This window comes from Paralichthys olivaceus, chromosome 23 (genome assembly GCF_024713975.1).
Source record: "Paralichthys olivaceus isolate ysfri-2021 chromosome 23, ASM2471397v2, whole genome shotgun sequence".
Taxonomy (NCBI): Eukaryota; Metazoa; Chordata; class Actinopteri; order Pleuronectiformes; family Paralichthyidae; genus Paralichthys; species Paralichthys olivaceus.
The window spans coordinates 5,890,355-5,908,071 of record NC_091115.1 but is presented as its reverse complement, the minus strand read 5'-3'; the positions used below and the strand labels follow the sequence as shown (position 1 = coordinate 5,908,071).

The following is a 17,717-nucleotide window of genomic DNA, read 5'->3' as shown; positions in this document are numbered from 1 at the left end:
CTCTGTCTTGTTCTCTTTTACTCCCCCTCTCCATCCACATCTCCTCGCTTAAAGGGCCTTTTTCCCGTGCAGGGTGGCTGACTCCACTGTCCTCTGGTGTTTAATTGTCATGTAAATGTAGGCTTGGCCGGCGTTGGAGGTTTGGCTAATGTCAAGAGCGTCCATATTTGTGTGTGTGTGTGTGAAGGCCAGTAATAAAACTCTGAAATAATTGGCTCAAGCAGCCGCAGCAGATTTTGATTGACAGATTCCTGCATGACTCAGTACCGATGCATGTGCTTTGTTAGTTTTTCCCAAATGTTCACAAATGAATAATCACTCAGATTAAATTCAAGACTTGCCTCAGTGTCTGAAGTCGTTTCTGCGCTCGTATCAAATTGAGGATAGTTTTTTTTTTTTTTTTTTTTAAATCACAATCTATTCTATCGCACACTGACGCACACACACTCGTTACACATTGTCTCCCTCGCCAGTCACCGGTGGTGTCGGCAAGTTTTTTCCCAGGTAGGTGGGTGTTAACAGGCAGTACCGAGCCTTATAATGAGACTTGAGCCCAGTGCGGGGGCTGCTTGGCTGGCTGCACTGACCCCCTGGTATGGGCTAATGTGAACACACACTCACACACACACACACACACTGACACACTCTCTCAAAGGGGAAACATTCCAGTCGATAACACAATTAAGACTTCACACTTGAGAGCTGTCGATGTTCCAAAAAGGCAAATTATTCTCTGAAAGAAAGTTAAAAAAATGTTAAAACGTTCATGGAGCAATTTGGGATGTGGCAGAGAAATAAAGTGACGGCTCTGGAACACACACAGACACACAACTAGCTGGAGAAAAGATTTAATGATAAACAGAGTTGCATGGAAGAAGCTAGAGTAAAGGACCTGCTGGTGGCAGCAGAATAAAGATGTGATGTGTGATAGACAGGAAGAAATGGTCTCAGCTCTTCATCCACACGTCCCTCCGTCTCTCCCTCCCCTATAGAACAAGTGGAACCTGAGCAGGTTATTAAGGTACATGTGGCACTCAGACATGAATATGGATCATTTGATTTCATTAGCATGAGATTCAGATGTTGATTTGTCTCTGAATGGCGTCTGATTGCAGCAGCGTTTTTAAAGATGTTCCAAAGATGGCCTCGCATGAATAACTTTTGATTTTGGTTTTGGTGATGTATTTATTTGCATTCGTAAAATATTTTTCCACGCTGGCACTACTCGACAAACATCTTGAGCTTTCTAGGGCTTTGTTGATCTGATGATATGTTGACTCAATCGTCCACATGTTTTTTTTCTCCCCTCTCTCACATTTCCACATTTCCCGACTCTGTAATTAGCTCTTTTTCTCGTCTGCTTTGAAACTGGAGCTTTAGCGCAGACGAGGCTTGAGCACACTTTTCTTTTTCATTCCTTTGTGCTGCTGTTTTAGTCTTTTCTCTTCTTCCCCTCTCCTCTTCTTCTGTGTCCAGTTTTAAATCCCTGACTGACATTCGCTCTTAGCTGCCTCCGTCCTCGCCTGCCATCGCTCCCTCTCTCAGTCTCTCTCTCCGAGCTGCCACACAGCCGTGTCTTAATTTCTCCTGATGCAGACACGCATAATTAATGTGGCATCCAGTGCGGGGAGAGGTCCTGGTTTCTGTCTCCTCTATTTATAAGCCCCACCTCGCCACCCCCTCGATCGCTCCGTGTCTCTATGGTGATTCTCTCCGTTCTGCGTTTCCTTTACTTTAAGACGCTCTCTTTTGTGTTTATCAGCTCTGTCTTCCTTTCCCTGTCTGTCTGTCTGTCTGTCTGTCTGTCTGTCTGTCTCCATCTGTCTGCCTCTCTCTCTCTCTCTCTCTCTCCCCGGCGCTCTCTGTGTAGTGTTAATCTCTGACAGACACTGCTCCCCTTCCCAGCATGAAGCCAGAACAGCTGCACAGAATTTTTTTAGAGAAAACACATCGGTAAACACTACTCCCCAGACATTTCCATTTCCACTTTTTGATGTCTCACATTTAATTTTTCTCACCTCCCACCTTCCATTGACAAAAACTCATCCATTCACGCTATCGCAGTCACAGAGCAGATCTGTTGATTTTCTTTATGGTATTTTTTTTTTGGGAGGGGGGGGGGGGGTGGCAACTTCAAACACTCAGTGTGAACCAGGAGGGAGGCCGACAGAGGAATTTCACTGCATTGATGTTTTTATCTAGGATGAGTCAGTTAGACAAGGGACATAATTAGTGGTGCAGTGTTATTTAGTATAGACGTCAGTGAAGCAATATTTAAACTATTCCCAGAACCTCATTAAAATACTTTATGTTTAATTAACCATATTCTAAAATATACAAAATCGTCATGTCAACTCAGTTTAAAGCAGAATAATCTTCTACTTGTGTTACATGTGATGTTTTATCTTTACATGAAATGTTTCAGACTAATCAGCTGTGAAACGTTTTTTTAAGTTTGCATTAAAAATACCAATTTCAATCAATTTCCTATGATTGGAGCCTCTGTTGTTTTAACTGCAAAATCAATGAATTGATCACCAGGTGGGAGAGGAGGGAAGAATAAGAAAATGGGGTGGAGCAGGGACGAGAGCGGACTAAGTGGACAGTAATGTGCGGTGTACTGTTCCACCTACGTACACTGTCAGTCCCATTGACCTCATTCAGTCTGGGCGCTCTCCTATCTACTGTACTGTGCTGGCTGTCACAAACAATTACGCCTCATCTCACACTTAAAAACGCTCACAGCTTATTTTATATTCTCACATATTTGTTGGCATGTAATGAAAAAGGAGCAAATGTGAAGAGTGGCCTGCTGCGTCACGTCTGGCTGTTTAAACACAGCTTTGGAATTTAGTCTTAAATGTCATAATGCAAGTGAAGATGATGTCTGTTTTGTGACACACAGAGCCCAAGAGAATGAATCCCATGTGGCTGCAGAGGGCGCTGATGCTCAGTGAAAGTTACATAGTGTTGCTTTAAGCTGCAGTTGAATTAATCTTGAATTTGAAGAGGTAATAGTTGTATTAAATAAAGATATATATGTTAGCTGCTTAATGTAATGGTCCTAACACACACACACACAAACACACAGGCACTTACCTCTGTCTCTGAGCAGTGTCAGTTTTAGGTGTGATGTGTTCATGCGTGTTGTTCCTCTGCGAATCGCATCCTTAACCCGGCCCAGTTGTGCTCTAAATGAGTCCGTCCCCCCCCTCAACGTAACATGAACGCTGCATGCACCAGGCTGCCATGGGTGGGTGTCAGCAGAGTCTGCTTTCAGACCTGCAGGAGGTTGTGTTGTGGAGCGGTGATGAGTCACAGTGCCAGCGAGGCATCACAGATGCCCTGTAGTGCCTCCCTCCACAGATCTCTCTGCTTTAATAAACATTCTTTTTGGGCATTTTAATTAAATGCTAATAAATCCAACACATTAACAAAAATCAAGAGGATTTTGTTCTCTGTCTGTCTGGGTGTTGTAATTTCTTACTTCTTAAGTAGGGACATTGTAGCAAGTGGATAATCAAAGTGTGATCAAGTTTCGTTTCTTTATTTTTTTCTCTCCCTGTGCATATTTGTGGTCAGTGCAGCTCAGATCAATTCATTTAGCATTCTCCACACACACAGGCACGCAAAATGCATCCTTCATGCATTTCAGCCTCTTTTGCACGTCTTATTTTGCCTCTCAGGGCCGCAGGACAGCATCGGATTCCTCCACAGCTTCCATGCTCTCACATTGATTTCCAATCACGCTTGAATTATTTTGGCATGAGGCCGATTACACAAGTACTGCATCTCACACTCTTTGTCCATGTCTCCTCTTCTCTCATCCCCTCCCCCCACCTTCTCCCTCCCTCTCTCACACACACTTGACTCACACACTGTTGTTCGAATCGGCCTATTTTGCCGAAACACATTTGTATATCTGTTGTTTTTGTGTTTTTTTCTTTGCATCTATTTTTGACTTGTTCTTCTTTCGTCATGCGGCGCATGCATTCACGATGTGTGTGTGAGAGATGGAGGGGAATCAGTACACATGATGAATAATGCATGGTGTGGTTTCCTGGTCAGACAGACGGTGGGGACAGTGAACTGCCCCTCGGGTCCTTTTTTCCCCACCGCATACTGTAGTTAAACAAACCATGAGTGCAGAAGACAGTGCTGTATCCATTATTGCTGCTTTATAGCCACAGACAGGATGTGTCCCCATCAATTCATCACCAGTGTGCAGTATGTCCATATATCAGAAACATTTAATGCCTTTTACCATCATAGTATAATTGTATCTTCTGCTAATCTTACAGTTAACTGTTACTGTAAAAGTTACTGTCTCACACACGTCTGTGTTCGTATCAGAGGGATTTGACCCGGATGAGTTCAAGTGAATCATTAGGAAAACTGATTGTAAAACTTTATGTTGTCGAAAGTTGCGTATCTTTGCTGTAGGGTGTCTTTATGTCATCATCAATATTTTAAATCCCATATTGTCGCGACATGTTGAAGTCGAGCTGTATCTTTGTCTCACTAGCTGCAAAATAACTGTCAAACTATCGCAGTTAGCAATTTAAATAGAGATTAAATTTGTAATTTGAAGTTTGACCTTGACATCCACCTTGTGAACATAGAGCCATTAAATGGTCATTTCTGTTGAGTACTCAACATAAATTCTGGCGTCCGTGTTACTTTGGACTAATTGGTGTCACAGGTAGAGATCGTTTTATTCTTTTTAGCGTGAAAAAAAAAGGAAAGTGCTGCTCGGCCTGTTTGCGTGCATCAGTGTCACAGTCGGCTTGTTTTTGTTCCTTGAAGATTCTTGAATTATAGCCTGAAGGTGAACACAGCGACCCACATAAACGCATTCACACCGTCGCCAGAGATGGAGAGATAGATGGGCGCTGAATCGAGATGGAGAGATGAGAGGAAGGGAGAAACCCACTTTATCGCCCCCCAACTCGTTTACTTGGGCGACCTTCTGCTGTGACGTGCGTGGTGTGTCTGTGTGTGCGTTAGTGTGTGCGTGTGATGGAATTGCAACTTCACCGTCCAGCCTGATAAGCAAACCATGCAAACCGTGCAAAGACACAGGCACTCACAGCGCTTGGGGACCAGCTGAATCCTCTTAGCCTTTGCCTCTACATGAAGGGCACTGCAGTACTCTTACACATCAATGAGGGCAATAGTATAATGCTCTCATGCACTTGCACTGCACTGTCTCCCATTATATTTCTCGCTGTACTCCTCATTTTCAATTCTCTTTCTTCCTCTATTTTCCTTACCCCTCACATATGTCTACATTTTAGCTGCTTGAGTTTAAAGCTCAAACGTCCTGCTGCAGAGAGCGAGAGAAAACGGATGAAGGACATAAGTGCTCGCGTTCACAATTCGAACACATCTGTTAAATAATTATCCAACCCCAAGGCCACACAACTTTGAGCAAAGTTTTGTAAGTGATGGAAGAAGCAGGTAAAAGAATTCTATTTTCTCTAAAAAGTCCTTTTCTCTAATTACACTCCAATCCCTCTCACTTAAAAAGAAAGTAGCCAAACTACATATTGAATTTTGGGTCTGTCTGAGAATTCCGAAGGCACACAGCCAGATAGCCAGTGGCTGTGTAAACAGACACACTATTACCTGTTGTTTTATGCCGCTGCTGTACGTCCTTCATTTCGGCTCCTGTTTTCCTCCTCCTTTACTATTCAATTGTTCTAATAAAGAATAGTTTTATTTGCAGGAGGTTTCAATTCTTCATTTTTATTCCATCAGTCAAAAACACTCGAGCCTGTGATGGGCGAGAGATGACGAGCAGAGGAAGAGGATTGTCGAAAAGAAAAAGAAAAATCAGTTATGACTGCATTATTTAAAGAGGTCAGTCTACTGCATAAAAGAATAGACGGCCCAATGGCGACGCAGAAGTGAAGCCAAAGCATCCAGATCGCCTCCTGATGAGTGGCTGCAGTGTAGGCCAGAAACCCTGCCTCCTCCGTGTTAGTGGATGGGACATGGATGGAAGATTTTTCTAATAAATGGTTTGTCATTTCAAGTAGTTCGAGAAGAAGTGTTGTGTGTGTTATGTTATTTGATGCTATAAAAATGGGATTGAACGTTGTGAGTGACTTGTGATTGGTCCACCCCGATACTGCGGCTTCATCTCTTGAAAACTCCAGCTCCAAATCATTGGAGAAAAATGGCGGCGTTTGCTTTCTTGATATTTTGGTTTAATTTCTAGATAGTGGGGGGGGAGGCAAGTGGAGACATGTTGTCCATCATTGGGACTCAATATTTGTCTGATAGTTGGACCAATTAATTTTTTTCTTTATCAACAAGGTCGTCCCCATAATGCCCCGATGTGAGATGGGTGGTTTAAGTAGAGCCCAATTTATACTCATTAAATAATTCTAGGAGTTTAATTGTAACAGAATCCTTGGAGATCAGATTTTTGGGTGACAGCCAGAACATCCTTTGCTCTAAAAACAAGTGGGGAAATACTTCAGCTTTTACTCTTGTTTTTATTCTGCGACTATAGTCTTCTTAATCGTCCTTCGGCCAGCTGCTTCTCCTTCATCTCTTGTTCTGCCCCATGAGGCAGCTTCATTTTTACTGCTTATCCCTTAATTTGCTATTATTGTTGTCCTCCCTCCCCATTCTTTTCACTTGACCGGCATTTTATGTTCTTCACTAAATTAATGTTGGTGGTCGCACAAGCACGCAGGCTTTTGTTGTGTTTCATTACCCTGACTTGTGCCCTCTTTGTGGTGTTGTGTGCAGTCTCCCCCCTTTTTTGAGGCAGAGTTACAAGGTAAACACTTACCTACATTTCCACGCACACTAAAACACACATCTCCCTGCTGCGCTGCCTTCTGAGCTGCTGGCTGTTAGGTGTTTGTTATCTACATATTAAAACAGTTCGACACTTTAACTAAATTGGCGTGCGTAACTTAATCTATTTATAGTCAGTTGCTCTGGACATTTTCTGGAACTGTCCCTGCCAGCTCCGAGTAAAAGACCTAGAGAATATCATAGGAATATGATAATTTGCAGCGAGTGTGTTAATGATGTTTCTCACACGCGATGTATACAAAACTGAAAAAAAATAAAGAAATAGAAATATCATAAGGTGGAAAAAAAAAAAAGCTGCAGTACACGTAGAAGACGCTAACGAAGATGTCAACTTGAAAAGACGAGGAGCTTCGAGAGTTTTTGGTGATTTACCTTGATGCATTTGACCCTTACAATTTCCTGCTGCCTTTTTTTTGATATATGAAAAGCAAACTCTGGACCCAGTTTTCCATCCGTCTGAAAACGACCCAACGGATATTTTACAGCATTTCTGTCTATAAAGTAGTTCGAAAAAATGTATATTTAATGCCAGGATAATAATATATAATTTTAATGTCTCCTCACTGAAATCTCACTTTTGCAGCCTGACCTAGAAACACTTTATAGTTTTTGTTCTTCACCATATGTTCATTGAATCTCTGATGAGTCCGCCTCAGGAAATGGCTCAAGGCCCCTGTTCTTTATTGATGATGATTGATCCTTAAGCTGTGTGTGTGTGTGTGTGTGTGTGCATGCGTGCGTGTGTGTGAGAGCTGATTACAGATACCAGCCTCTCAGTTGTGCTAATGGTTCCCTTGACAACACGGCGATGGCCACACATCAACGTTGACTTGGCTGTTCAAAAACACATACTGCTCACAATTACACACACACACACACACACACACACACACACACACACACACACACACACACACACACACACACATACTACACACACACACACACACACACACACACACACACACACACTGAAGCCAGCTGTCATGATTAAAAGAGCCAGTCAGTCTCTGCACCTTTTCTCCCGTCGCTATAGAATTAACATTCGATTGACGCACACCAACACACGCCCCCTACTGTTGACACATCCTGGCCTCGTCCCTTCCCCACATCTCCCACGCTTCATGTCACTCCTCCGTTACTTGGTCGCGTATTGAGTTGTCAACATCTGGCCCCTGCTGCGTAGAGGTCACACCTACTTAGACCCCTCATCTTTTCTTGTCTTGTACTTTTCTTCTTTCCTGTCACCTTCTTACCTCTGCAATCACAAGCCTGTCCTTTTTTGTCTGTGGCGGCGTGTGCGTGCACCTGGCTCGAGAAGGAATAAAGCCTGAGAGATCTGAATAAATAAGTGGCAAATAAAGGGCAAAAAGAGGGAAGATTTGAAGCGGTAATCCTTCACCAGCTTACCACAGCATAACGTCCTCACGCCTGCGCCCTTATCCCCATCTCAGCATCTCCTTCCATCTACCTCCGCTCTCATTCCATTCCTTTATATCCCTTACCAACAAGAGAGAGGCTATCTCAGCGGCTGTGTCAGCGATCGGCATCTCTTTCCTTCATCCCTCCTCTCTCTTCTTTTTCTATGTTTTCCCAGAGGAGAGTCAGAGGAGAGGGGGGGGGCATAAAGGGAAGAACAAGCCAGGCAAAATCTTTTCAGAAAACCAACAGGGATTGGGCTCTGAGCTTTGAATTCAGACAGATAAAGCTAATGGCAGAAGTGGGCGACAGGCAGGGGAGCTGTGTGCACGAGCGTGGCTTCAATCGAGGCCAGCTATAGAAATATAGTTTCTTTAAACCCCTTTGCTGGCTGAGTCTCTGTGAATGTGAAAGGGTGTATGCAGGGGAAGTTTGAAGAAAGGCCGGCCGGGCCACTGCAGTTTCTTAAAATGCTTCCATGGCCTGCTGGGTCTTATAAGAACGTTTGGATTGATCAGTATTCCTCCAGTTAAATTAACATGCGCACTAGTCTCCTGGTTATTATCTGTTTTTAAGCATGTCAACTTAAAATCCTGATTCCCTAGATCAGCATTCTAACTTTAATTTCACTGGTAATTGGGGAACGTGGTATCTAGATTAGGACGTAGGCATGGACAGGAAGTAGAACTGTGTGTATAATGGCCCCAGAGTTCCTCCAATTCCTGTTAAGCTTCCAGTTCTTTGTGTTTCTTTCATCATTCTTTCCAAGCAGCTGAAACATGATACTCGGTGTCCCCGTCCAAACTCTCTAACCTAAATAAAAGAGTCTTTGGAAGTTGTCAGAAGCTGTGGAGTTGTTAGCACTTTGGCCTCCGGTGTTTCTATAGAGCGAACGTTTAGCGCTGTTGTCTGACACACCCACAGACAGACTGACACTTGCTTCCACATACATTTCATTTTGCCGCTCCATATTGTTTGTCTGCCACCTCGTTGCAACTCATTTGGCACTTTTGCCACACACACACACACACACACACACACACACACACACACACACACACACACACACACACACACACACACACACACACACACACACACACACACACACACACAGTTATTATCTCCTGGAACAATACTAATAGATGCATGTACTGCTGTGAGCAAACAGTTTGTGCCTCTGCTGCCAACAGAGTGGGAGGGTGAATGCTTGCCAAGTCTCTTCTACCCTGAGCCTCCTCTCCTCTTCTCTCTCTCTCTATTTTCTCTTCCTCCTCAGATCATTTCTCTCTCCTCCCTCTGTTAATTCATCCCATAAGCTTAGTCACATCCTCCATCCCACCTCATAGTATGAAACTCCCATCACAGTAGTAACTCTATAGTCCCTGTGCTCCTCGTATATCACCCTGATAGAACCTACTTGCATTATATTTTTTGCTGTGCTGTGCCACCGCTCCCTGATGTTTACACTCTCAGTTTAATCTTAACTTTGGTTTGAAGTCATTTTTCACTGCAACAACAACAACAACTTTAATTGATGGACAAACACAGGCCTGCGTGCACTGATATCTGCCGTTCTGTTTAATTAGCTTGTGAGTGAGGGACAACCGATTGAGGTGACAAGAGCGCTGCAACTGGCCGTCTAATTAGTGGCTCCCCCATTGGGCAGGTACTCTGGTATCAGCCAGGCCGACGAGGTCACACTTGGCTTGGGGCCAGACGGCGCCTCTGATTCACCTCTCGTTGAGAAGTTCTTCTGTCTGAAATGATTCACACAGCCATGAACACAGTAACCGCTCATAGACTCTGCGGGTCTGGTAACTCATTGACGCTGCCTCTATGTACGAACAGAGAAACATCAGTTTCAAGCGATGTTAACAACGCTACCTAGATTCATGATTAATACATCCGTGAGAGAGCAGCGTAGAGGCGAGAGTTTCTGAAACCATCATGGTGTTAATGTTGGTGGTCGTCAAGTTTATCTGTAACATTAAGCTTTCAGAAAACGAAATCAAAGCCGATTTCTGTATATCTGTCTAATGTACAGTTATGTAAGATCTGTCCTCCTGACTCTATAGGAGTAGTTATTAAATTAAATTGAAACCACACTTCTTGCTTCAGAGATTTGCCAGTTTCCAACTTCCATTTAATTGACTTCATCTTCATATTTAGTCTCTTTTTGCCTCCACAATCTTATTTTTCAGTTTGTCCCAGTGCAGCGCTCGCAAACTTAAAGTTTCAGTGTTGTCTCCTCTGACATTAATAAGCAGCTAGTGGATTTAAAAAGTTCTGTACTGTCTGTTTCCCGGGATGGCGTATGCTTTGATCAGTTTTTTGTGCGGAGGTTGCACAGTTCCGCTGGCACAGGTTCACCTGCAGTCAGTCCTACATAAGCTCCTCAACATGCCATCGCGCATCTGTACTTCTGGTGCTGTTAGAGAGTTGCATCTAATCTTAACACATGGCAAAAAAATCGGAACCATGGAAAATATAACAGCAACTATATGTATGCAAATGATTTGTTGTGCAATAACAAGCCAAACAAATGCGCCCACTATACCACACGGAAAAACACAAGCAGACCACATCAATCCAGCCTGAATCATTTGAAGTCGGAATTAAAGGAAAAAGGGGGAAAATGAGCTAAATGTTTACAGCTTAAAAGCATAACCCACATCCCTTTCTATTAAGTGAGGACTGTGTTTAAAGCCAGCACTTTGGGTGACATCGTTTATTTGGGATCCATTAAAACTTGTGGCTGGGATCAGCGCCTGGCCCCCGCTGCCTCTTTAAAAATGCTTTTGAGCTGATTTCTCTCTTATTTCTGTTTTGAGCTGCGTGTGTATGTTATTCCACTCGCAGCAAGTAAATAAAAAGTTTTACAAATGTCCAGTAAAAAATACTGAAAGCCCAAGTGGAGGCAAAAAAACTTCCCTACCCACAGTGCACTGGAGCTGAACTGAGGTTTTCCTATTGATTTGTTTGATCTCTCAAGAATCACTGCTGACCCAAACACACACACACAGCAGTTTGCTGCAGCGGCTGAATAATTCTGCCGTCACATGAAAACCGTGTCTCAAACCTCGGATGCTCCACGCAGCACGTTGAGGCTTTCATCCTGACACTGCTTTCATGTGCCATTCTGTGCTCAGCAGTGCACGTTTCCTCTGCCAGTCTTTGACATTAGCACGCTGCTTGTCATCTTCAAGTCTGCATCAGTGTTAAAAATCATGATCCTGCAGAACAAATACTGAGCTCTTTATCCGTCTGATAGCAGATTTCTGTTGCGGTCACCTTGTCAATTCTTTTTTTCTCTTATGCTCTTTGTTCCACAGCCCTTTGTCTCTCTCTTTCTCTTTCGCTCTGTTTGCCCACTTCTTTCCCGCTGCGTCTTTTCCATCTAACACTGCTGTCCCCTGTCACACTAAATCAGGATATCATAGGTAATGTGTCGCCCTCTCCGTGTACCTCACTTGATTCTGTTACCCTTGTCTGTTTTTCTCACTGACACCTTTTGTTAATGTCTTCTTGAGCAGGGCAGGAGGCCATTTTGAAACCCCACATGCATCCATTCACACTCACCAAAACGTCCATCCTTGAAAAGACACGTTTTGACAACTCATTCTCAGAACCCTTATTTCCTGGAACATACCAGTCTCCTGTTTTGCGAGAAACATTTCATTATCTCTGCTTAGACTGCTTGAGTAACTGCCAATTTGTTAACAACAATGTCACAGGATGTTTTCACTTTTTCTCTCCTCAACTCTATCAAGGTTTTTTTTTTTGAATGTTTAAGGATTATGTAGAAGAAACCCTGGCTTCTGCCACAGCAGCTGCTCACTGGGTTATATTACAGTCCAGACCAGAGGGAGGAAGATGTTCTAGATGAAGGCAAAACAAACGTGACTTGATTTTCAGTTGTCAGCCCACTTTTCTTTCTGAATTCAGTCAAAGCTGCCTGAAAAGACATTAAACAGATGCAGAATTTGCTTATTTCTTTTATAAATGTGAACACAGTTCTAATTGAAAAGATTGTATTGAAGGTGTTTAGATATTTATTGTATTCTGCGATTGTGTTTTTGTGTGTCTATGTTTGTACGCCAGCGAATAAGGGCTGATGCACAGTATCCTTGGTGATGCTGTTCTCATGGTCACGGTTTCTCTCTAAGCTGTAAATTTCAACAAAAGCAGTGAAATTAATGGTCAATGGCTTCATTTTTTACACCCACTGTGTGTTTGTGCAATTGTGTCTTTATTTGTGTTGTACACACACAAACACCTCAACAACACACCCCCTCCTTACATATGTCTCTGTCCCTCGTTTGCTGCTTTCTGCAAACGTGATTTACTACTCGTGCACCGCAGCCCGAACTACTCGTCGGGATCATAAAAGTGAGGCTGCGTCGTCGCTGGCTGCTAAGAAAACACAGGGATGTTTTTCACCCAACAATCGGCAATAAAGTCCGTCTCGCAGAGCGTAACACACTTGAGTGGTCATCCACCTGGTGTAAATAGAACAACCCATCTGCCATTTAGTCTTTTAACAGCAGAATCTGTGTGAATTTGGACCACGGTACAAATCCAGTATCTGTTGGCATGCTGCAATTCAGCGCGACAGCCTCCGATGGCAGCAGGCTCATTTACAACCAGTGAAAAGCAGTTTTTTCTTTGCCCCCGCTGACCTCGGTACCGACAAATCCCAACACCAGCTGGACACTGATTATGGTCATTTGCATCAGTTTCCACATGGTCAAAGTCAGAAGCATCACATCGACTCGTCCTCTCTCTTTCCTCCAGTCTACCAACAACGTCCTCACCTCATGCTTTTCAAATTAAGACGTAAGATAATGTAAAGTAAAATATTTAAAGTAGCGCCTAAACCAACTTTCTCTATTGTTAAACCTCCACCTTTGACTCTGCACCCCCTTCTAGTTCCCCTATCTGAAATTAGGTACCGTCAACTCTCTGGCCCTGACTCATGTTGACTCAGAAGGCAGCACGCTTGCAGGCCTGCTCAGAATAGCCTCCTGTCTGCTCCACTAGCACACTGGCTAGTGCTCACACAAACATACTAGCACATGCACTGTGTAGCACCCAATATTGGAACGCTAGGGGTGTGGATTTTATCAACAATCTATAAAAGCTTGCTAAACACAAAATGCATGAAAACAGAAAGCAGTTGGTATTGAATCTTTCTGCCACACAGCCTCCCCCCCCCAAAAAAATAATTGAGTTAGAATCTCATAATGATGCTGCTATTAAAACTGCTCCTGCTGCTCTGCTCTACACTTGATATTCAGCAAATAATCAAATTTACATTATTAAACATAATATTTATGCACAACTTGCAGGCTTCCTTTAAAAAAAAACAATGATTCAAATCACGTGAACCTGGGAAAAGAAGAGGCTGTAAACACACATCAAGCGTTAAATGATGAATGGGCTCAGAAGCACCTTCAACCCCTTGATGTTCCTGTCATATAGATCCATACATTCTTATCTCAGGCTCTGATCAATGATGCAGGATTAATCCTCACTTTATGAGAATCCAGCTGCATAAAACATCTGCATGAGACAAGGTCACAGGGTTGGGTAAATATAATTGCCCCTCATACTTCTAATACATAATTCTGCCACCTATTGTTCTCCATCATTTTACCAGAATAACGTTTTATTACAGCCATCTCCTGCGCAGGTCTCAGTGCTGGGTTATTTTATATTAAGAAAAACATGAAGAGATGTCAAAATAAAAGCTTCAAAATGTGCTGCGAACCTTTATAATTTTTACTATTAACTCCCTTTTTAAAATTGGTTTTAAGCTGAAGCACCCACTGTTTGTTTGCTGCTGGTCTAAAGGCTGTGGCCCGTTAAATTCAGTATCCTCTTGATCACAATGAAAACACACACGTGTGCACGCACATGGCTGCACTGTGGCAGTTATCGTCCCCACAGTTCCATTTGTGCTGACCTCTTGATCCTGCCATCCTCTCAGCTTTCATATTCACCGGTCTCCCTCCCTCAAGTACCCCCAGTGGATCAGTCCATTACTGGTATCAGCACTTCTTATCTGCTACCACTCTGCTATGGTAACATCACACCCTACTACCCACCCCCCCCTCCATCACACCCCGTGTGGTGCAGTCCATGCCTTTCACCAATCATGCAGGAGCCATGATGGCCAGGCTATATATCCCCCATTCCATCTGTAGCTGGCACTCTTGCATCACATTTGCACTGCTTACTCTTCTCCCAAGCGCCTTTGCTCTCTCTCTCTTCCTCTCTCTCAAACACTCTTTTGCTTTCCCCTCTTATCGTAGCCCTAACTCTTCTTCTTTTTTCTCATCCCGTTTCTTTTTTTTTTAATCTTTGTTTTTTTGCTTCTACCGTCTCCCTCCCTATTTATCTTGTGTCCTCATTCTTCCTTAATTCCCTCACCCTTCTTCAGTTCTTGTTCTCAAAGCTATTTTCCCTCCAGTCTCCAAACCTGTTTTCTATTTTGACCAAGTTTTTCACTTATGCTCGCACCATAATAACTTCTTTCGAGCAATCTGTCATGCTTTCTCCCCCACTTAAATTTTCTGTCCTACATCTCAATTTCTTTTCCACTTAATCTTCGTCTTCCTCTAATTCCAATCCCCCCCCCCCCCCCTGCTCCCCGAGCTTTCTGAGCTGTGGATAAATAGGTACATCTTGCCTTGCTTCCTCTTTCAAATGGCTTCATGATTGCTAATGAAGCACTCAGACAGAAAAAAAAAAAAAAAACATGATGCGGAGGAGGAAAGGATGGAGGGGAAGGAGTGTTTCCCATGGAGACGGGATGTTCAGTGGCTGGCTAGCTGATATGCTGATTGATGACCTTGTACCCATGTTGACTGATTGGTATGATAGAGCCTTTTAAAACACAGAGGAACTACAAATGTGACCACAATGCACAAACATACTCTGGTATTTAGCAGTATGGGGGAGCATAAGCCCCAACCTGCTGTACAACACTGAGGTGCAGCAGCGTTATCTCCAAGCTTACGTGCCATAGAATACCATAACACAGCTTAATGCTTAATGCAGTGCTTACATCTGTTCATACAACTGCTCACAACCCATCTGACCCATTTACACTATGCATTTAGAATCGACACACTGATAACTACTGTTTTTGTTTTTTTTTTATGTCTGAACATTCCTCATATTTCACATTTGACACAACTGGGAAACCGTCCCAAGTTATCAAAACAATTATGAGTAAATGACAGGAGTGGGATACAAATGCATGGTTTCTGAGATATGAGTCAGCACAACGACAAATGCTCAGTACAGTATGCAATGGCCATGTTAAATGTTAATTTGATATGAATCATCCTGCTCTCTCTCTCTCTCTCTCTCTCTCTCTCTCTCTTTCTCTCTCTGCCTCTTCTCTTTTGCCCTGATCCTCTTATTCTTCCCGTCTTCCTCGTGTGACGTAGCCCCACACATGACAGAAATCACAGTTGACACCAGAAGACACACACGTGAAGAAACACAGACTCGCATGTCCGATCTATTGAGCTCGCTCCTGCACCTGCAGAAAACGCTCGACATTTGAAATGCAGGCTGAGTCATCAACAGACTTTGTGAGGAGGGGAGGATGGCGAAGATAGCTGAACTTGATTTGATCATATCTGATTTTTTGTGACCAGTTGTGACAGCCTTGGGTACACTGCAGTAGGTTATTTTTACCCCCAATTTGATGACAGTTGGTAGGAGATAGTAGAACTCTCAGTTTGGGGTGATGACAACGTAGTGATGCAGTCGTGACCACTCAGTATCTAACCACTCCTATGTTTCATCCTAATATTGTCATTAATTGCATTGTTGTGTTTGTTTATATTAAAAGCTTAGTCTCTCTGGCCGTTCTTGTCTTTCCATGCCAGATGTCCATGGTCCAGTGGGCTTCCTCTAAACATGTTTGTCAGGAAGGAACATTTTATGGTTTCCTTTTTTACATGGTGAAGTAATTTCTCTCTTTGATACATATTTTTCTGTATTTGTCTTAACTGCAGTAGTCTCCCCCCATTGGGATCATCATATCCACCCCAGCCTCCTAATGTAGTGGAGGACATTTCAATTATACATTTACAACAAATGCTGTCTTCCGAGATAGCACATAAAAATATATAAATGTAAAAAAAAACCCTTCTCTTCAGCTTTTTTTTTTCCTCTCCCACCTACTCTGTCTTTCTCACTCTCCCCTCTTTTTGTCACTTCGTAAGCTGGACTGTCGCCCTCACAAACAAACATCACTATCCTCTTCTGACAGACTGTACTGCAGGTTAAGTACATCACACTGCTACACCCTCTCCCCAACTCCTATCTCTCCTTTCTATTCAAAAACAGTCCCTGTTTGATTCCTCTGCCTTAAATTTTGAAATGATTCACTGTTGAAGAGACAAATTGTCATATTGCTCTTGTGGCCCTCACAGGTCCTCCCCACAACCAGCTCTCCACTACACTAATAGGGCAAAGCTTTGCCAGCTCACACAGCCTGTGGGTCAGATTTTCTGAAGATGATTTATTGAATTTTCTTAAATATTAGTTTAGATGTGTACAGCTTCATAGAGATTAATGACAGAGAAGTGTTTGAATCTGTGTCTGTAACATTCCCTTTGTCATCCCTCACCCACATGTTGCCCACTCCAAACATGTTATGACGCCTCTTCACTGATATACGCTTCCAGGCTAGTTCACATCACCTTTCTTTCTCTTTTGCCATTTAATAATAAACCGCTGTGCTTGAGACTCAGTAACAAGAGTTTAAATAGAAAGGCAATACCTCTGCTTTGTCTTCAATTCAATATACCATGTTTTTCAAGCAAACTGTCTCACCTGTCCAATATATGCCACAACCACTGTGTATGTTGTATGTTATCTTTCTTTGTTAGCCAGAGAACTGTGAGCTATATTATGATTGAAAGGGGTGATATTGTCGAAGATGAAAAATGCACAGTTAACAGCGAGACCCGAATGCATTTGTCACCATAAAAAGCCCCCATACTGATTGATGAAGGCACAACAGCTGGCAATGCAATGAAAAGTGAAATGAGGATCTATATTTTCTGGCAAAGTGCAAGACAGTGTTGACACCCAAACAGTATTTCACCTTAATTTATCTCCTTTTCACTCATTAGATCCATGACTAATAATACCAGTTTTTGATGTAGAGAATAATCTAGGTAACACAATCAGCTTGCATTATGTAATAAACATTTCAATTGGCAATAGATAGCACTACTTTACTTGTTTTTCCACACACCATTTAATCTTTTATCATCTCAAGGCATTTAGAACTTGCTTTTCAGTAGCCCCACTTTGAATCACCATCCAGTAGTTGTGTAAAATAAAGACCAAACAAAGACTTGCGCTGAATATAATTAATGTAATAGATGTTGATGAGAAATTCACAAAAATAAAGCACCATCCACTTCTGCACC

General features: G+C 42.8%; 1 protein-coding gene across 1 annotated transcript in view; it reads left to right on the top strand.

Annotated features, from left to right (window-relative positions):
- The window catches only part of snd1 (staphylococcal nuclease and tudor domain containing 1), a 168,797-nt gene that overhangs the window by 55,220 nt on the left and 95,860 nt on the right, over nt 1-17,717 (top strand). The gene's annotated exons all lie outside the window — the stretch shown is intronic.